This window comes from Narcine bancroftii, chromosome 8 (genome assembly GCF_036971445.1).
Source record: "Narcine bancroftii isolate sNarBan1 chromosome 8, sNarBan1.hap1, whole genome shotgun sequence".
Classification (NCBI taxonomy): domain Eukaryota; kingdom Metazoa; phylum Chordata; class Chondrichthyes; order Torpediniformes; family Narcinidae; genus Narcine; species Narcine bancroftii.
This window is the reverse complement of record NC_091476.1, coordinates 5,375,359-5,397,963: the sequence shown is the minus strand read 5'-3', so window position 1 is coordinate 5,397,963 and position 22,605 is coordinate 5,375,359.

Genomic DNA, 22,605 nt, shown 5'->3' with positions numbered 1-22,605 from the left:
TGTGACCTACTGACTCAATCAAGGTTATTTATGTCATCACATCAATATTTTTCTCAATCTTTCTGCAATATTACACCTCATCTTCGACACGATCACAGCTGGAAATGAGTTAATCTGCAGGGCGAATAATAATCTGTTCAAACTTTCCCACCTCTGATTGAAGGCAGATTTCAATGTCAATCAGTCTGTTCTTCCATCTACTTTATTTGCCCAGGGCAATCTTACTAGCACCACCACAGACCCTTTCGACAAATTCTGGCCCAGTTTGTTGATGGTCCCAAGTTGCACTAATTCTACAAGTTTATCATTCCAATTTATTCTCAGTCTTAATTCTCTCAAGCCAAACATATGGGTTTTCCTGTCCCCAACCCCAAGATTGAAAAAGCAGCCTCTCTACCCTCACTGAGAGATTTCTTCAACTCCATTCCCCTTGCCTCTCTCCATATCGAATTATCACCCCCCACCCCCAACAGGCTGACTGCACCCATTGCACCAGTTTCTGGTTTGAATTCTACCCCCAACTTCATCGGATTGGTCCCTAAACTATCTATCCTCATCACCTTATGTCACATTGTTCATCCCTCCCACATCCTCAGGCTTGATTCTCACCCATCCAGATCTTACCCCTTTCACACCAAAGCTCATCTGTCTTCAAAACCAGCATCTTGCTGCCACAACACCTGAGACACTCAAATCACTAGTTGTAAGTCAGAAATACAACTTAGCTGTGCCTAATTTCCATGTGACTTCCCACTCCTCTCCCATGACCAATCCCCAATCGGCCATGATTTATCATTGGATGGAATTGAAACAAAGAAGGTTTGTAAGACTGGAATAACACAGAGGGGATACTCGACAGCAATTTATCCACTGTGCCCTTGATCAGATTATTTCCTTGTGATAAATCATTCGTGTTTTTTGTTCTCAATAAAGACTTCTTTTTGCAAAGGAGGCACACGACAGAATGATCTCACAGCGCATAAAGAACCAGTAGTACCTAATCTGTTAAGGGTGTATTTTTTAACCATTATAAAATTAATAGTACAGTTCTGTTATAAAACAAGTTCCTTTTTTCACACTGTAAAAATTGTCAGAGCTCTCTTTGAGATCATTGCTAGTAAGTGGGCATATAAATGGCCCAAGTCATTATCTCTTAAAAACAGAATAGATGATAATGATTAACTGACATGTTGCCAGGCGACTCCACAGTGGGGCATATGTTATTACAGTTGCTGAGCCTTTCGTCTTGCAGGGTTGAAGCAAGGTCAGCCAAGCACAGTAATACCATTTCAATCTTGCCTGTTCATTAATAAAACATCATATGTCACCAGTTAAAGAAAGTGTCCTTCTGCATTGGCCTAGTGCTGATTCCAGGCACCAGTGGCAGCCTCAGTCCGAGTAGCTGGATGGGAAACTGCACAGATGGGATTGATTCTTCTGACCCAATACTGGCTGCACAACATCCTGCCAATACTGTACATCCACAATCCATTGTCCAATTTCCCTGATGGCACAGATGGTAAAAGCATGGTCCAATGAAATTTATGCTAGCAGAGATCAAGAATTCAGAACCCCTCATAATGCACAATGGATACTGAATTTACATGTTGTGAGCAGGGACACCTGCTTATTGATGGTGCAATTCCATGAGATCTTTGAAAATTCACCCAAGGTTTGAAATTAGGTTCCACAATGGAGATTTCACCGTGCAAAAAAAGCCTGAATCTAAAAGAAATCCACAAATACTGAATAAACTTTGCATCAATATGAAACATTACCTCTGTTTCTGCCTGACCTATTGAGTACTTCCAGAATGTTCTGTTATATTATTAAAATTCCTTGCTTGCTGCAAAGAGGCATTTGGAGGGATATGGATCAAATGCAGGCCAATGGGATTAGCCTAGAATAGCATGGATGAGTTGGACCGAAGGGTCTGTTCTACAGCATTTGACTCCATTACGCAAAGGCATGACAAATGATTATATTTAAACCATGGGTTGCAGATTTTTTTTTACATTCTGTACATTGTAGGAATGGGAGACACTGGAATTTGGAGCAACAACAATCTCCAGGAGCAACTCGACAGGCCAAGCAGCATCAGAGAGAGAAAAAGGATTGTCAACGTGGGCCAGAACCCTTCAACCTGGACTGCAGAGGTAGGTGTGATCAATAAGGTTTACTTCCCTGATGTCTGGCGGTGTCATACATTGGAAAATTTAGATGTTACACATCCCTTTGGGGTATTTTCCAACATTTTGATGTGGATAAAAAAATTAACATTTTGAAGTCAATATTCTTTTTCTTTGGCTTGGCTTCGCGGACAAAGATTTATGGAGGGGTAATGTCCACGTCAGCTGCAGGCTCGTTTGTGGCTGACAAGTCCAATGCGGGACAGGCAGACACGGTTGCTTTAAAGGGATAATGCTAAAATAACTTCAAATGGAAATGATTTTACATGTTGACTGACTCTTGAATTTGTTATGTTTAGAAGATAATACATTGATTACAACAATCACAGTGCAAAGAAATATAAAACTAGGAGCAGGAGTAGGCCATTCAATGCTTTAAGCCTGATCTACATTTCAATATGCTGCAACTCAATACCATATTCCTGCTCTCTTGATGCCTCTTGTGTCTAGATGTTTACTCATCTCCTTCTTAACTATACTCAGTCTCCCATTGCGTCCTATGGTAGAGAATTTCATATGCTCATTTTCATATCCTAAGAAATCATTTGAATTATTATTGTCATCTGCATCAAGGAACAGTAAAACCCCCACTATCCGGCACCCATAGGGATTGGTAGATGCCAGATAAGTAAATTTGCTGGTTGCTTGAGATTGTGTGTTGCATGGATTGGCAAACTAACCACTCGGGGTGCCACCTATAAACTTTTTTTTAACCTATTTATTTTCTGAGATTGTTTTTTTTTGCCGGTTGCTTGAGGCTGCTGGTTGTGTGAATTCTGGATAACGGGGATTTTACGGAACAATGCTTTGTTTTGTGCGTGATCCAGGCAAGTCAACCCATATTTAGTGCAATAATGAAACCAAAGTTCTGGATTGAAATAGATGGTGATGGAGAATTTCTCTCCATGATGCTGCCTGGCTCATTAAGTTCCTCCAATTTCTCCCTCGATACCTTGATGAAGGGCTCAGGCCCGAAACATTGGTTATGTATCTTTATCTGTGCTATATGAAGTACACTGTTTGACCTGCTGAGTTCCTCCAGCATTATGTTTTAACTTCGATCACAGTGTCTCTCTGCAAACTTTCATGTTTTATCCCTGCAGTTCTCATTGTTTACTCAAGATTTCAACATCTGCAGTTCCATCATTTTCTCTTCTAAGTCATGGTTGTGTTTTTGTGTCACAAAGGAGTGTATAAACTGTCACTGTTGTACATCAAATATTAGCCATTGCTGATTCACCTTCATGTTTTTCAGTGCAACTCCCCAGTTCCCCCTAACTAGCTCACACTTGGTAGTAAAATAGTTACCTTTTTATAGATTGAGTGCCATAGATTTGGATTGAACAACTTAATTTTCTGTCGTCAATAACTATTCTCACATAAGCCTGCAATTCAGAACTCACCAATTCAAACTAAAGGAAACTATTAACCCCCATTCTCCTCCCTCCTCCAATGCACAAGTTTCATTTAGAAACTCTAGACATTTATACTGCTGTTACACACAAGCATTTCCATCCTTGGTTTGCATTTCCTGCCATAAATTCACACAAAATCTCTAATCTTTGCAAATTCCAAAATATACCTTGGTTGATCTTTAACAAAAATCTGCTTTGGGTGAATCAAGGGTGACAGGCAGTTAAAACTGGAAGAATAAATATTCTCACTTTTGTTGCAGCATGGAATTGAGCCAATTTTATATGTACAGTCCGCTGAGCATTCCATCCCGCACTGCCTTAATGTGGTGCCATCTTTTAGCATCCTGTGATTTAGCAGAGTTAAAATCTAGGAGAATATTTACCACTAGCTCAGAGCATTTATTTCAAGAACTCTTTTCTTTTGAAAATGTTATTTATCACTTGAATCAATACCAAACACTTATTCAATTATGTATAGAAAATACAAAATTATTCAATACACAATGGTACAGAAAGTTTTCTATGTTTTCCCCAAACCCCCCCATCCCCCTCCCCCAAAGAGGAAAACACCTAGACTATATATTAATCATTAATCATATCCTCTTGATATAACTATTGTATCTCCTGACTATTGATCATTGACTGAGAGGAGTGGGTGATGTAGATGGGTTTTTATTAACAAATTCCATATATGGTTCCCAAACCTTATAAAAATTCCCAATCTGATTCCTTAAAATATGTCATTTTTTTCTAACAGTGTACAGTTTTGTATTTCTGTGTTCCATCTGTCCATCATTATAAAATTTTCTGTTTTCCACATCACAGCGACCACTATTGCTATATTAAGATTTTTTAAAATATTTATGCAACTTCAATTTCATATCTTCTTCATATATTTTACCAAGTAAAATTATTCTCAGATCCTGTTGTATTTTTATCTTCACAATTTGTCCTAATAATATACTTAAAAATCTTTCCAAAATTTTTCCAATTTAACACAGGTTCCTACTTCCTTACATCTAAAACATTTATCAGAATAATTTGAGTTTAATCCTTTTAATTTACATGGAGTAATTAATACAATTGATGTATTAATTATACTGTACCATTTGATATCTAACATTAATTGTATTTGTTGCACTCTCTTGGCACAATTTTGCTCAAACTTCTTCTTGAATTTGTATATTTAGATCTTTGTTTTGATTTATATAGTTCTTCCCCCCCCCCCCCATTGTATCTTGTAATTTTATATACATATTTGTAATAAATTTCTCAATAAATGTATGTGTAATTAAATATTCAAATTGACTTTGTTCCGGAAGTTTTAAACTCGCACCTAATTTCCCTTTTAGATATATTTTAAGTTGAGAGTATTAAAAATTGTATTATTTGGTATTTCATATTTCTCTTTGATTTGTTCAAAAGTCATAAAAAAAGAACATAAAAACCAATTTTTAATTCTCTGTAAACATTTACTGAACCAAATATCATAAAAAGGATTATTCAAAGTGAAAAGAAGAAGCTGATTTTGTTGTAACAACATTTTTGGTATTGGATCATTTTTAATTCCTCTTTCCATATGAATTCCATTCCTTAATTCCTTAAGGAATTCCTTAAGCAAATGCTTTAATATTGGTACTTCAGTTTTCTTTTTCAATAACTCATTATTCCATTTATACAAAAAATGCTCTGGATTCATTTCTCCTATTTTATTCATTTCGATATAAACCCACGCTGCTTTTTCTCCAATTTGATAACAGGAAGATAAGAATCTTAATTGAGCAGCTTTCTAATAATTTTAAAAATTTGATAATCTTAATCCTCCTTGTTCAAACTTCCAAGTCAGTCATTCCAGAGCCACTCTTGGCATTTTAACTCTCCAAATAAATTTCCTTATATTTTTATTTAGCTCTTGGAAAAACCTCTCTGGTATAGGGATGGGTAATAATTGAAATAAATGCTGTATTTTTGGAAAAATGTTCATCTTGTCACAATTTACCCTATTTCAAGAGCTCTTTGTTATTTGTAAGTAGCAAAGACTAGGTGTCCAGTTCAAGTTCAAGAATATTGTCACCTGTCTGGAGGTACATTGAGAAACTTTGTTTTGCAAGCAATCTAGCCTGTCAATCCATACAGAGTATAGCAATAAAGCACCATACTGAGTGAACAGTTACAGTGTGATGTCAGTTAGAATGGAAAGTGTGATGTTTCTTTTTATTGTAATAAAGAAACTTCAGTTCTTTTAAAACTACTATACTTTATTAGTTAAAGTTAATACATACAAGATTGTGTGGAGGCATTCATCTTGAATCCCAACGAAGCTATCACAAACTAGTCTCCAACTCCCTCTAGTGGTCAGGAGGATCACTCATGCTCTATCATTACACATCCCTTTCCTTGAGGTTTAATCTAATAACATGATACACAAATACAGTATTCATTTCCTTTTCCTTTCCATTTGAAATATTTTTATTGGTGTTTATATTATGCATTATAAATACTTAAACAGTACAGTTATATATTGTGCAATAAGATACCAAAGAAAAAAAGAAAAGATTACAAAAATGCTTTCCATGATTAGAAAATGCAGAGCACAATCAGATTGAAAAATAGACGTAACCACAAAAAAACCCAAAAGAAAAAAAAAGCTTCATTTAAGGGTAGCCTCGTCAGTTAAAATTAAGAATGATTGGGAACAGCATTTGAGTCTTTTATTCTCAGATGAGGTGAGGGATCGTATTTGTATTCTGATTAAAATGACCTCCTTTTGAGGAATGATCTGTTCCACATGGATAGAAAGAATTACTTGCTGGTTATTAATTATCTATCAAACTATCCAGTGATTGCACTGTTCCTAATATGTCCGTTGCTTGTGTGAACAAGTATACAAAATCAATCTTTGCAAGACCTAGAATTTCTCAAATTGTCTGCAGTGACAATGGACCATGCTATTAGCTGTAGAGAATTCCAGAATGATTTTCCACATGTGATTTCAAATCCTTTGCATCCATAGTTAAACGGTAAAGCAGAGAAATGCTGCTCAAGAAAGTTCAGATCTTTATCTAGCTCTATTGAGTAACAGAGCTTCACCACTTGAATATGGCATGTCATTCACTGACCTTCTGATGGGTTGTAGACTATGCACCACACGTCCCTAATCTTACACTTCCCTACTCTGTAGACCCAAACAAGAACAGAGATGTCAATGATGTCAAATGGAAACAAAAGTGTCTGCAACTGAGACAAAATGCAAGCTATGACAAGTCAGCAAGAAGCTTAGGGCCACTGGCACAACATGACACAGTCAGACTCAGAGATTCCAACACTTGGGACCAAAAGGCTACACTTCTGGAGGAAGTAAGTTCAAGATCCTACATGGTCAGAACAGAGGATGGTCAAATACAAAGGAGGAATTGAAAGAGCCTGCTGAAAAATGCTGGAGACACTGCAGGAACAGACCAATGCAGAAACTCCAGCCTGCACAGCAACAGAGGAAACATCGCCAGTGCTAGACAGTAGCGGACCAGCGGAGCCAGTGATAAGAAGATCCACACGTGTTATCCATGCACATGACAGATTGAATCTCTAAAGAAAAAAGAACTGCACACTTAAGTTTGTGCTGCTGATGTGGTGTTTATGTATGTCTTGAACTTTAAATTGAAATTTAAAAAAACCCTACCACAAAACAAGGTTAAAAGTTAACAGATAGGAATCAAGTGACAACTACTTGGAAATTGCCAGCACAGCTCCAAAATTTTAGAACAACCCTAATTCTTAAGATTGTGATAACTGTCCATAAATGGACCCATGTCTCTTGGAAGTTAATATTTGAAACTTTGATGGCATATCTAAGTTTTTCTAAACTTAAACAAAACATAATATCATTTAACCATTGTGTGTGTGGTATGTGTAGGTGGAGTATTATCTTTCTGTTTAATCAAAATTGCATGTCTAGCTATCAATGAAGTGAAGGATAAAATTTGGAGTTGGAGTCAGTAAAACACCATCATCTTGAAATGATCCAAATAGAGCAATTAAAGGGCAAAGTTCTAATTTAAACTTGAAAATCACCGATTATACTTGAAAGATATTTTTCCAATTTTTTTTCTGAACATATGAACCAATTTTACACTTGTCAGAGGATTTATATCTGAATAAAAATGAGATACTCTCCAAATCTCTGCTGATAATGATTGATACACACTCTGTACTACTCCTGGTACCATGTGATATTTCTTTTTATTGTCATAAAGAAAATTGGGTTCTTTGAAAACAACTATATTAGCTAAAGTACACACACATGACTGTGTGGAGGTATCCATCTTGAATCCAATCAAAGCTGCCACAAACTAGTCTCTGGTTCCCTCTAGTTGTGTGGAGGATCACTCGTCCTCTATCATAACAGAAAGGAAGCAACATTATTTAACCAGTGCGAGGTTTGTTCAGGAGTCTGATAACAGTGGGTAAGAAACTATCCTTGAATCTGGTGGTGCATGATCTCACACTTGTGAATCTTCTGAAGAGAGTGTGGCTGGAGTGAGATTCCTCTTTCTATATGTTGGCTGCTTTTCTGAGATGACAGGAAGTTTAGATGGAGTCAATGGACAGGAGAGGGCTTGGTTGGTTGTCTGAGCTACATTCAAAACACTCTCCAGTTTCCTGCAATCTGTACCCTGCAGCAAAGTATGGAGACAGGATGCTTTAAATGGTGCATCTGTAGAAGATGTTGAGGGACACAGGCCACATGTTGAATTTCCTCAGACTTCAAAAGAAGTTGAGGTCCTGGTGCATTTCCTTGGTTGTCAAATCGATGTGGCAGAACAAAGATATGTCTAGGCCTAAAAACCTGAGGTTGGCTGTGATGAATGTAGCTCTATGGTGGTTCTTTTCAAGGCTGTTGATGAATAATTTGTCTAGCACTAGGTTCACATTTGCCTGGAGTGGGATTTTCCCCACTGTCAGGACACCAGATGTGAATCCCCGTGGGAGTAGGAGTGGGACATCACACATCAACATTCCAGGTCATAGGCACAGGAGCTCCCCATATCCAATCAGCACACAGTGATGGTGAGGAATCAGACACTTGCTCCTCTTATACCTTTACACTTCATCCAATGGATGAAGCACAGGAGAGGGTGTGAGACTCCAACTCAAATCCATCATCATTTATCGAGCTCAACCACACTCTATCAACTTCACTACCTCTGCCCTCTAACTGAAACCCAGGCCACCAATTTCACATCACCAACTTCATTTTCATCTTTCAAATAACAGTATTAACTTCGACTACTAATTCTGCATAAACAATCACCAACCCCAACACCCAACTGCCAGAATAGAGAACAAGACTGTGGAAAGATTTGAAAATGGAGTGAAAATTTCAGGATCAATTAATTTCTTCACTGAGAGCAAAATGAAGGATGAAAGGTCTCTGGAATGAGGCAGGGAAACGTTGTGTGACTCCACTAACTTTAGATATAGGCTTAGCAAAGCTTTCTTTGCCTGTGCAGAATGGTAACTGCATCACCACCATCTGTGCCAACAGGGTAGCAGGACATTTGATCAAGCCAGAGAATAAAGATGCAAGCCATCACCAGTCCCTCTCTCTGGGAAGGAGTCAGCAATCTGTAGCCAGATTGACAAGAAGAGAAGCTTTAAAACCAGATTCCGAACTGCAACATTTTTTCTCCCAGAGACAGCTTCTGCTTGGATCAACTGACCTTGACAGATGTTACAGCTTGCAGATCTCAAATCAACTTACCCTGAGAGCAGGAGCAGTTCAACAACAGAAGACATCGAGCTGCTGCAGCTGTGGGTGTCATGGTGACACATGGAAATGAGCCCTGTGTAGCAACTCAAAAGGGCTCCTTAGACACGAGCACCTGCAGCAAGAAATAAGGCAGAAGTCATTTCCACAAAATTTCTTATTAAGAAAATTACATGTTGTCCTTGGTCACTTAATAGCTTAGCCATTGCAAATAAATTCATGTAGTGTGGAACTGATGCTGGAGAAAATGTACCTTGCTCCGTTTTAAAACATTACAAAGTATTTTTGTAGTAAGAGAGGTGATATAGTTTAGACGCAGTGGTTTTCAACCTTTTTCTTTCCACTCACATTCTACCTTAAGTATTCCCTATGCCATCGGTGCTCTGTGATTAGTAAGGGATTGCCTATGGTGATATGTGGGTGGAAAGAAAAAGTTTGAAAACCACTTTTTTAATCGTCCCTAAGTGATGTGCACGGTTTCATAACTCCAAAGCAAATGGGCAAATGACCATTTTTCTCAAGCAAAATATTTCAGTAACAATTGGGTCTAGAGCAGCGATTCTCAACCTTCCCTTCCCACTCACATCCCACCTTAAGCAATCCCTTACTAATCAGAGAGCACTGATGGCATAGGGATTACTTAAAGTGGGATGTGAGTGGAAAGGAAAAGGTTGAGGACCATAAGTTTAGAGAGAGCTTAAGGTCTGGACATGTTGTCAGTGGTGGTGCCATTTACCGGCATGTTCAAGATCCAGAACTGAAAGAGCTGTTGGGGTGAGGGTGGGTATCAAAGCTGTTTAAGGTTGTAGAGACAGGGAAAGGAGGGACCCATGAAGGAACTTGAAAAAAGAATGAGGATATTAAAACCGAGGCATTGCTGGACTGGGAGTCAGCATAGGTCAGAAAGCCCAGGCTATTTTTTAATTCAGACATGTGATGTGGCTGTTGAACAATTAGGAATCAACCATGATGGTGAGTCTGAAGCACACAAAGACCACGCCACCTAAGGATTTTTTTTCTCCCTGAAGGACTTCATTCTGACAAGTGGTTTCATTGTCATGTTATTGATGACAGCTTCATGACTCCAAATTTACTTTAGCTTTTGAATTAAATTCCCTTGCTATAATGATGGGGTTTAAATTTTTCCTTTGGATCAGCGATCTCGTCCTCTGGATGCCAGTCTAGTAATTTAATAACTATGGTCATGTAATCCGTGATGAGGAAACTGAACATTATGAAGTGGGCAGGAATGTTTTTAATATTAATTGCAGTGTCCTGAAAGTTGTGTTGACCTGCCAGACCTCTGGAGGGTTAGCATTGACAGTCAACATCAGACATGTAACTGTGGCATCCCACCTTTCAAGGTCATATTGTTCCTGCCTGCTCAGGCTGATTTCCACATGCACGCAGTCATTATTATCCACTGATTTGCTCGCTGTGGGTTCATTAACTTCTTGAGACTGGCTTCATATTATTCCGAAATTTTGGTGTACAGGTGTGTTCCTTCAGAGCTCTCTCCTATGGGGTCCTGCTATGAGATGGATTCCATTTGTGGCAAGTAGTGAAATATGAATTGTCTGTGCACCTGGGGGTTTGCAGCGAGAGTTACAGTCAGGAATGTGGGTGGTTGTGCTGGCAACACAGCTGTTTGCTGTTTTAGGTTCCTACTACTGTGCATAGAAAGATAAATTAGAAAATAGTCAATACTGTGCAATAATTCAAATGCAAATCGTGCACATTCTGAGAAGCTGAAGCATATTTTAAAACTTACATACAAATTAAATCCATAAAGGGTAGGCTCCTGTATATCATTGAGCAATGTCCACAATTTAGTACCTATGGCATATCTGTGCTCCTTTCCTTCACAGGTAACTAGGATTCGGTGTAATAGACACGGAAGCACCCACTCAAACTGGGTTAAGAAAACCTTGGCAGCTCTTACACTGTTAATGTTTAACTGGTCTCAAAGAGTGAATGGAATTTTCCTACTGGCTCCTAGACTTACGCAGGATGGGGAAATTCTTCCGAAAATTGACTTTATTTCTGGGAAGCTCTTATAATTCAGAATTGCCTTTGTACACAGTGGCAGCGATGCAGATTTGGTATCTTTATTTTAGATATTTTGATGGTGGACTTTTTACCTCTGCTATATCGATTTCATTCCTCCAATAAAGACACCACACTCAATCCCTCAAAAATATAGTGTTAATTGGTTGCAAGGAAATCTGATCAGAACTGCTTTTTCCCTTCTCCAGTTAGGGACACAAACCCTGGTACAATTTGTGTTGTGCCTTTGCTTTGTTTCAGAATTTAGCAGAGATGGCACACCGGACCCATGTTATTTTAACCTTGGTTGTGCATTTAGCTGAATGGAACCCTTCAATTAGAGCACTTGATTTAAGGCAAGTTTTTAAAAAATGTCTGATTACTCTTTTCTTCTTCAGACTTCAAAAGCTACGAGGGTTATCACTTAATTGTGATATTTGGGCGGTGCGGGCTTGTGGGTTGGAAAGGCCTGCATGTCTAAATTTTTAAAAACTAAAAATGTAAAAATAAGAAATTTGTCCAATCGCAGTGAAAATCCCCCATGGATGGAATTTTCCTCCACTCCCTCGTGGAATTGATGATTGTACTCATTTCAATTGATATGTGAGCAGTTTCCCTTCTTCATTTGACACTTGGTAAAAACGTTGACTCATTCTCGAAAGGGCAATCTCTGTTTGATCCATCATTAAAGCATTTATAGTGTGTACATTCTCCTCCCTTGTCATCATATGCTGCTTCCCAACAGTAATTATCTTGGTAGTTCGTCTTTTTACCTTCCTTTTTCATTGCTAATTATGGACCCCAGTTTTAAGTGCTTCCCACTTCGCTGCCTTGGAGCACAATGTACTGCTGTTAAACAGTGATGAAATATCTCCGTCTCTCAGTATCACTGCCAGTTTGGAACTGAATCCAGTGTCTGAAATGATATCAAAGAGCAGCTCCAGTTCAACTACTGATTCCAGTCATGTTAAAGGGAGTTTTCACACTTCTATTTCTAAAATGCTGCTGTTATTTATTATACTGTTGTCAAAGTAATAGGGACCATTGATTCACACCTTGCAGAAAAATGAACTTTAAAGCAGTGTGTGGGGGCTCCGCTGGGACATTTTAAACTTTAATGTTAAACTTGAGAAAGTTTCCTTTGTACCAGTCACAGCTCGGCTAAACCCATGTCTCTGACTGCCACCTCAAGCTGTCCCTCAACACTTCTATTAAACTGAGGTGAATGAGATCCCTGTCGTGGCAATGCAGACTCCCTCTGAATTTCCCGTCACTTTCATATTGAATCAATATATCTGACCTGCTTGGTTCTTCCTCTGTCACATTAGTGAACATGCCTTCTGACAGAATTCAGTCCAGTCGATCAACTCTTGCCAAGCAGTTGGGCTGCAATGGGATTATTGAACAGGTGGACTTTGAAGGTATCACTCTAACAACCATATTCTTCTTTGTGCATCCTATCTCATCCACACTTGGAGAGTGTGCAAGCTGCAACTCACTTGTTCACTGTTCATACAAAGCACCTGCACGCAGTCAGTCTTCCTGCCAGGAAACTTCGTGGTGATTTTAAAGATGCTACCCTGACTGAGATCATCGGTATTTTTAACGACACCTCTAATACTGTGAGAAGCATTGAATTACCTGCAGTAAATCTGAGTGTGAACTGCAGTGAGAGACACAAAAGATAAACCTTTCATCTGGGAGTCAAATTGTCGACATTAGTGAAGTTTCACTCAAAACCTTCATTTTCCTTCATAAGATACAGATGAACACAATTAATAGCCGGAATCTCGTGGGAAGGTTGTTCTCTTTCCATGCTCAGAGAAAAACAGGCTGCAACATGCAATGAAGAGATGGTTCAGATTTATTGTCAGAGTCCATACATGACATCACATACAGTTCCGAGATTCTTTTTCTTGTGGACGAGGCAGAATTACCATTTACTGATAGTATAAAACAAACTGTACACCACGTATACATGTAAAAAATAAAGCAATACAGAGAGAGAGAAAAAAAATCAATAAAGTTCCAAAGTAAGGATAAGTAAGATACATATGAAAGTTAATTGAAACTCATTTAAAGTTAATGAAACTCTCTATGCACACACTCAATTTAGGGTCATCAGCAAACTTAGATATGCTACACTCTGTCCCTTCTTCCAGATCATTAAGGTTCTGGGCCTAGCACTGACCCAGGTGGGGCGCCACACACTACTGATTACCAACCAGAAACCATTGCTGCACCCCAACTCTCTGCTTTCTATGAATTAACCAATTCTTTATCCATGCTAATACATCACCCCCAACTCCATGCATCCTTCAGTAAAACATGAAAATCTGCACGCACTGTAATCGAACTATGAACGTAATGCAAGGAAAATTTAGCAAGTCAAAAAGTCTTTTATATGGCAAAAATAAAAGGACATAACCGACGTTTCAGGCTTGAGCCCTTCATTAATGCATGGAAAAATGTCAGCAGGCATATGAATTAAAATGTAAAGGGGAGGAGTGCAGTAGGCAGGAGATAATAGATGTAGAAGGGAGGGAGGGCACAGCAGTAAGCAGGAGGAGGAGGGAGGGTTAGATGAATAGAGAGGAAATGGGGTGGAGACCTGAGGGAAAGAAGACAGAGGGAAAGGAAAGGGGGGGGGGGGAAAGGAGAGCGAGTTAGCAAGTCGATGTTAATGCCATCCGGTTGGAGAGTGTCCAGACGAAAAATCAGGTGTTGTTCCTCCAATTTATGGACTTCCCTTTGTTGAATCCATGCTGTGTCTGCCTGATGGATCCATTTCGCTCCGGATGCCTTGCTATTTTTTTTATTTATAATAGCTTTAAGCATTTTCCCAACAACAGATGTTAAACCAACTGGCTTATAGTTCCCTGCCCTTTGTCTATATCTATTTTGAAATTATGGCATGATATTCGGCATCTTCCAATCTGCTGGGACCTGCACAGAGTCTAGAAAACTTTGGTAAATAATCACCAAAGCATGGGGACAAGGGTTACCTGTAATGGTCAAGCATTCAAATGAGCAGATAAGGATTCCAAGGATCTGTACTGGACTTTCAATTGTTCATAATAGTGCATGGCCAGTCCTTTATTGGATGTCCACTGGACTCCCAGTGAGAAAAATATGCCTCTGTACATTCATTTAAAGTTCTTCCTCCTATCAACATGGTGAACATTTGTCAATATTTTAAATCTCAAGAACTGGTCACCAATAGGGCCCAAATTGAATCAATGGAGTTTGTCAAAGTACATTTAATCTCAGGATGTAATTTCCCCCCCCCCCCCCCCCCACCAGTTCCCATCCCATTTATTTGTTTCCAAGATGCAGGAATTATTGATGAGAATCAGGCTCATTGAGATCAATGAGTGACCCCCCCCCCCCCACAAATCGGACCAATTAGCATTTTCCTGGGACAGCTATTTCTGGAATATTAAGCAAGTTCAGAGAAGAACGAAGCTCTCAATTTGGGGCTAGTCAGTGGACCAGGATACTAATTTGAGAGATGGCTTCACTATCACTTCAACAAACTTTCCAAACTGCCAAACTGTACCTTTAAATTGAATTCTCTAAAATACTTGTACAGGCTTTAATTAATGCACAAGTAACATAATCTAGAATAAGAGGGCTCAAATTCAGGATTGAAGATCATTCGCTCGTAAGAGAGATCCGGAGGAATTTCTTTAGCCGGAGGGTGGCAAATCTTTGGAATTTTTGCCACAGGTAGTTGTGGAGGCTGAGTCATTGGGTGTATTTAAGGCAGAGATTGATAGATTCTTGATTTGCCAGGGCATCAGAGGTTATGGGGAGAGGCCGGGCAGTGGGGCTGAGATAGAAAATGAATCAGCTCGTGATTAAATGGCCTGGGGCAGACTTGATGGGCTAAATGGGCCATTTTTATGGTGTAATGCCAATCCCATCCACTAAAAAAAAAGAGATTAGCTTTTATGCTGCAATCTATACCGAGAGGTAGAAGTTCTTTTACACCTGTTGGCACAATGACAGGTGTAAAGCCATGAGTTGAAATTAACCAGTTTCTGCTCTGTTGCTTTATTATCATGACATGCTCTTTATTTTCATTTGAATTCGAGATCACTTTTTTTCTTTAAGCCACGGGGGCTTTTCATCACAGCAGCCAAGCCTGAGTGGTTTCCAATGTTGCATAAAAAGCAGGCAAATCAAGTGTGTTAATGGAAGGTCTGGTTTCTGCTAACTTACTCTCCCTCTTCCCAGAAATCAAGGGAGTCAGAGCCCAGGAACCAGGATATAGTTCAAATGTGTGAGAGAAAGAGGATCAAGCTGTGTTATATTACCACTAATGGCCAATGGCCGCAATTCATTATGCTACATATTATATCGAGCCGAACTGCAGAAGTGGCTCTCTTGTTTTTATTTCCTATTTTAAGGGCCAGGACTCATTTTTTCACTGATTGCAAGATCCAGTACATACTTCTAAGAGCATTAGCGACGATTCAATGATTTGGTGAAAGGTTCTTATTGGATTAAACTAGTGGGATGGAACTGCTTAGTGTTTCTGGAATGATGGCAAGTGGCATTTCACTCACGTCACTTTCGACACACTTACCAGCAGGAGCCAAAGGCACGATTTCCAGGTTGCCAGGCAATGGGGAAATATGCTACCCATGGTTGGAAGGAACAAGGCAATGTCAAAGTCATTCAAAGAGGTGTAGAGATTTCTTTTCTTTGGGCTAATGAGGGTCAAATGATTATCTTGCAGCTACAATTTGGTTTCTCACACTCTGGTCACCTGCTCTGAAAGATTGACCAAGTTGCTATCTTTAAGTACACAGTCAGTGTCTCTCATTCAGCCATGGAAGCATTGCAGCTTCACCATGGAAAATGGTGGCCAAAGAGGAGAAGGAATCATGCCTGCTTGTTTCTCCAAGAAAAAACACCTTGACTGTCCAACCGGATGGAATTAACTTCGACTTCTCTGATTTCTGCTAACCCACTCTCTGTTCTCCCTCTCTTATCCATCCCTCTGTCTTCTTTCCTCCAGATTTCCACCCCCTTCCCTCTCCATTCAAAGAGCCAACCCACTTACTGCTGTGCCCTCTAACCACCTATTGAATCCTGCCTGTGGGTCTGTGCTCCTCACATTGCCTCTCACCACCACCATTATGTTCAGGCGCCTGCCTACATTTGCTCATACCTCGATGAAGGGCTCAAGCCTGAAATGTAGGTTGCGTATCTATATCTTTGCTAGTTTAAGCACATTGTCTGACCTGCTGAGTTTCTCCAGCTTTGCGTTTTTACTCCAAATCACAGTGACTGCAGACTTTCGTGTTTTACTCGCATCTTCACTGGCCACTATTCTTAACTCTGGAGGGACACAGGAACCGGAGGTGCTGGAATATTGTGAAGCTGGAGTGACTCCACAGATAAGGCAGCATTCAAAGAGAGAATTGGATTTAATATTTGGGCTGGGACCCTTTTTCAAATTAGGGTTTAATTTTTCATCCTGAAACCTTTACTGTCTTACTGCAAAAGGCTAAATAAGATGGATATTCTTTAGAGTTTAGAAGAATCAAGAGTGATCATATTGAAACATACTGTATAAGATTCTAATTGTACATAACAGGGTAAGGTTATGGAAGTAAAACACAGAAAGTCTACAGACACCATGGTTGAAGTAAAGGTAGAGAAAATTTACTAAAATGTTGCCTGGATTGCCGTATCCAGAATTCAAAGAAAGATTGAGTAGACTGGGTCTTTATTCACTAGAGCGTAAAAGGTTGAGGGGGCATTTGGTAGAGGTATTTAAAATTATGAGGGGGATAGATCGAGAAAATGTGAATAGGCTCTTCCCCTTGATGGTAGGCGAGATTGGAATGAGGGGTCATGTTAAGGGTTAGGAGGCAAAAGTTTAGAAGTAACATGAGAGGGGGTTTCTTCATTCAGAGAGTGGTGGCTGAGTGGAATGAGGGGTCATGTTAAGGGTTAGGGGGCAAATTTTTAAAAGTAACGTGAGAGGGGGTTTCTTCATTCAGAGAGTGGTGGCTGAGTGGAATGAGGGGTCATGAGTTAAGGGTTAGGGGGCAAAGGTTTAAAAGTAACGTCAGAGGGGGTTTCTTAATTCAGAGAGTGGTGGCTGAGTGGAATGAGGGGTCATGTTAAGGGTTAGGGGGCAAAGGTTTAAAAGTAACGTGAGAGGGGGTTTCTTCATTCAGAGAGTGGTGGCTGAGTGGAATGAGGGGTCATGTTAAGGGTTAGGGGGCAAAGGTTTAAAAGTAACGTGAGAGGGGGTTTCTTCACTCAGAGAGTGGTGGCTGAGTGGAATGAGGGGTCATGAGTTAAGGGTTAGGGGGCAAAGGTTTAAAAGTAACGTGAGAGGGGGTTTCTTCATTCAGAGAGTGGTGGCTGAGTGGAATGAGGGGTCATGAGTTAAGGGTTAGGGGGCAAAGGTTTAAAAGTAACGTGAGAGGGGGTTTCTTCATTCAGAGAGTGGTGGCTGAGTGGAATGAGGGGTCATGAGTTAAGGGTTAGGGGGCAAAGGTTTAAAAGTAACGTGAGAGGGGGTTTCTTCACTCAGAGAGTGGTGGCTGAGTGGAATGAGGGGTCATGAGTTTAGGGTTAGGGGGCAAAGGTTTAAAAGTAACGTGAGAGGGGGTTTCTTCATTCAGAGAGTGGTGGCTGAGTGGAATGAGGGGTCATGAGTTAAGGGTTAGGGGGCAAAGGTTTAAAAGTAACGTGAGAGGGGGTTTCTTCATTCAGAGAGTGGTGGCTGAGTGGAATGAGGGGTCATGAGTTAAGGGTTAGGGGGCAAAGGTTTAAAAGTTACGTGAGAGGGGGTTTCTTCACTCAGAGAGTGGTGGCTGAGTGGAATGAGGGGTCATGAGTTAAGGGTTAGGGGGCAAAGGTTTAAAAGTAACGTGAGAGGGGGTTTCTTCATTCAGAGAGTGGAGGCTGAGTGGAATGAGGGGTCATGAGTTAAGGGTTAGGGGGCAAAGGTTTAAAAGTAACGTGAGAGGGGGTTTCTTCACTCAGAGAGTGGTGGCTGAGTGGAATGAGGGGTCATGAGTTAAGGGTTAGGGGGCAAAGGTTTAAAAGTAACGTGAGAGGGGGTTTCTTCTTTCAGAGAGTGGTGGCTGAGTGGAATGAGGGGTCATGAGTTAAGGGTTAGGGGGCAAAGGTTTAAAAGTAACGTGAGAGGGGGTTTCTTCATTCAGAGAGTGGTGGCTGAGTGGAATGAGGGGTCATGAGTTAAGGGTTAGGGGGCAAAGGTTTAAAAGTAACGTGAGAGGGGGTTTCTTCATTCAGAGAGTGGTGGCTGAGTGGAATGAGGGGTCATGAGTTAAGGGTTAGGGGGCAAAGGTTTAAAAGTAACGTGAGAGGGGGTTTCTTCACTCAGAGAGTGGTGGCTGAGTGGAATGAGGGGTCATGAGTTAAGGGTTAGGGGGCAAAGGTTTAAAAGTAACGTGAGAGGGTGTTTCTTCACTCAGAGAGTGGTGGCTGAGCGGAATGACCTTCCAGAAGAGGTGGTTGCAGCAGGGTCAATTTTGGATAAATGTGAGGGGATTGGAGGGTTATGAACAGGTAGATGGGACTAGAGGTGACTTAAGTCTGTGCAGACTAGAGAGGCTGAGATGGCCTGATTTTGTTCTGTAATTGTTATATGGTTAAAAACATGATGCTGGAGAATCTCAGCAGGTCAAACAGTGACCTTTATAGAGCAAGACCAATGTCTCAGGCTCAAGCTCTTCATCAAGGTAAGGAAGAACATTTAAATGCATAATGATGTTCTCACATTGCGTGAGTTCAACTGACCTAAGTATTTTTTGCCGCTGATTTTCGTTTGCACTCAGCATCTGATGTCTGTTGTCTCAGTGCCTAACAGTAGTCGGCCAGCATCGATGGATTCCATTTTCTCTGATACCGCTATTCCGTCGTCGCAATGTCCTGGTGAAACCATTCACCGTGTTCGTCACCAACTGCGAAAGCAGAAATGAATTTTCAATGACGTTGCACTTCATGGTTTTGTACGTTTGCAGTAGATTTAAAATGTGACAGGAAATCACAAAAACAAGGTTAAATTTAAAAAGGATACATGATAGGAAAGTTTTAAGATGATTTTTGTGATCAGCAACCCAAAATTCATAAAATCCTCCCAAACGTGTTCAGGAAGCAAAGTCTTAATTGTCCAGTGATACTGATGGGTGTGTGTAAAAGGGTAACTTGTGGATATAGGAAACAAGGGGAGGGAAACGGGATTGATCAGATTGCTCTGCTGAGAGACATCAGACATCCAGTGGGCTGAATGACCTCATTCTGTGCTTACCTCATAAGTAAGTAAGTGGATTTATCCAAAACAAAGTAACTCTGCCAACCACAGCATGACAGGATTTAATTAACTTCAATATAAAAGTAACATTCAATTTTCAAGATTACTGTAAATACTTATAAAACCTAACCTCTCAAACAGGTGGAAATCATAGGCTTCTGATGTCAAGTCTATAATTTGGATGACTCTAGCACATCCTGAACTCTTCAATACGCTGCAGCTAAAAGCATCAAACAGAATCTGAAAGAGGTTCTTCAGCAAATGACGAACATCAAGACGCACCTTCTGCACACAATTGTAGGCTAACGGCAGCATGTAATGCTAGTTCGGGTAGGCATTCAGTAAAAGTACATCAGAATATAGGGGAAAATCCAATTGTGTAAGCAAAAACAAAAGCAGATCTTGGAAACCTAAAACAAAAACAGAAAGAAGATTGAAATAATTAGCAGGTTAGGCAGTGTTGAGATAAACAGAGTTAACATTTTAGATGAGAGACCCTTCATCAAAACTGAAGTAGTGACCTGCTTCTTGCAGAGACACAATCTTCGATTCGTAAACTGCAGAAACTGGCCTTCTGATGCAACATTTCCAACCTGCCTTCCTTGCACATCGATGCAAATCCCATTTTGTCTGCCTCATATCATTCTACACCTTGCTTGGTCAAGTTGATCACTGCTTTTCCAACATTATTGGCATTGATTATGCTCTGCAATTACTTCAATAGGATTTCCATAAATTGTGAACGTTACAACTCATTCTCTACGTCAAAAGTGCAGGATGGAGAGTGAGTAATTTCTCCTGGACTTGCCGAAGTTGAGTGGTGGTGCTTTAATGCTTGGATTTGGTGGGGAAGGGTGCTAGTGAAGAAATGGTGCAGAGAATAACTATTTGGTCAAATGGGTGTATTTGGGCAGCGTGGGCCCATGGGCTGGATGGGCCTGTTACCATTCTGTATCTTTAAATTAAATTAAAATTAAATTAAATCTCTCCATGGGAAAAGAGAATAATTTACGAATAGACTAAATGGGTGGCAGATGGTTGGTGTGGTCTTGATGGTCTAAATAGCCTATTTCAATGTAGCCTCTGAGTCTAGGAATAAACGTGGTGGGGTCAATGGGGGGGGGGGGGAGCTGCAAAAACAGAGATGTCTGACCAGAGTGATGATAACAGGTGGGAAGAGGTTTAGTGGCACATGATAGTGAATGAGAGAGAAGGGAAGTACAGGTGTGGATCAGCCAATAGGATGATCAGTATTGTTGAAAGACATTCTGCACATCCAATGGTAAGAGTGAGATCCAGACCATCGTCAGTATACATTAATGGTGAAAGCAGCTCATTGGGTTAGAAAGCCATGCAGTCACAATGTCACGGGGGACTCACTGGCTACTCAATGTCACGGGGGACTCACTGGCTACTCAATGTCACGGGGGACTCACTGGCTACTCAATGTCACGGGGGACTCACTGGCTACTCAATGTCACGGGGGACTCACTGGCTACTCAATGTCACGGGGGACTCACTGGCTACTCGAAGGGCTACATTCCTATTTTACAGAATATTTAGGACTATTTTTGGGAGATAAATTGGAAAAGATAGAGTAGGTTACATACGTACACACACTTTAAAACAGATCTGATTTGAAATACTGAAGAATTAATATCCACAGAAATAGTGAAGAATGCCTATAGAAACTTCACATAGGTGTTAATTGAATTGAAGAATGAACTATCATCTTTTAAAGCAAAAGCACAGATATGATGTCTGTTGATACCTTTGTGCAAGGCTTTTGAAGAGTGCTCTCAAAGGTCACTAAAGGGTTCTTGTTGACCTAAAAACAACAGATGAAACAGAAGACTAACTTCTATTGTTTGCTAGAGAAGGTCATGTGTTTTATGTGAGAGAGAGAGAGAGAGAGAGAGAGAGAGAGAGAGAGAGAGAGAGAGAGAGAGAGAGACTGAACAGTGTCAGCAAGGAGAAGCCCGTTGGAACTGAAACAGAAGCTCCAGAGTGGAGGACGCCCTACTCTTGTGTGTCCTGCAAGAGGAGAAAATGAGCTGTCTGGTGTTTCTCTTGGAATAAGGGGAACAGAAAGGAAAGAGGTTATCATCTGGAGAACCCTGATGGGGAAAGTTTCATCAGCAAGACCTTGAGGTGACTAATGGTGGGACCTCAGGTGTGGAAATCCTGGAACAACAAATCTCTCTCTGCAAACCTACAAAGAACCTTCCTGAGCGGTAAACATTTACCTTTCGAGCACCAAAGCCTGGTGAACTTAATACATGTTAAATTCTGTGCACAGTCTACAAATTGCCTGCAACCAGAGAACTTGGAAGAATGAGAAGTGAGATTGGACTATGAACCCAAGAACTTTCTTCAATTTATACACACATTACATACACGTGCACTTAGAATTAGAAGGGGGTTAAGTTGGGTTAAGTTAAGTAAGTTAAAAACTGAGATAAGTTAAAGTTTGATTCTGTTTTCATGTTTAAAGATAATTAAAAACAACTTTTGTTTAAGTAACCCTTTGTCATGGTGAATATCTATTGCTGCTGGGTTTTGGGGTCCTTTGGGCTCGTCACACTATCAAGAGTGGAAGACAGCAGAGGGAACAGGATGAGAAGGCACTGGGATTCTTGGTCAACCAATCTTTTGGAGTGGGAGGGAAGGTTCAGGTGCTACATTGGAAGTGTGACTGTGATAGTACAGACCTATCTTCAATGTATATAGTTACAGTATCTCGAGTGTAATGACTGTGCTTACAGCGATTGGCTGAGAGCTTAGCCACGCCTACTGTCTGAGCCTTAAAGGGTTGTGTCCCTAGCCAGGTCGGATCATTCCGGACTGGTCGGCCACCTGTGAAGAGCTAATAAAAGCCTT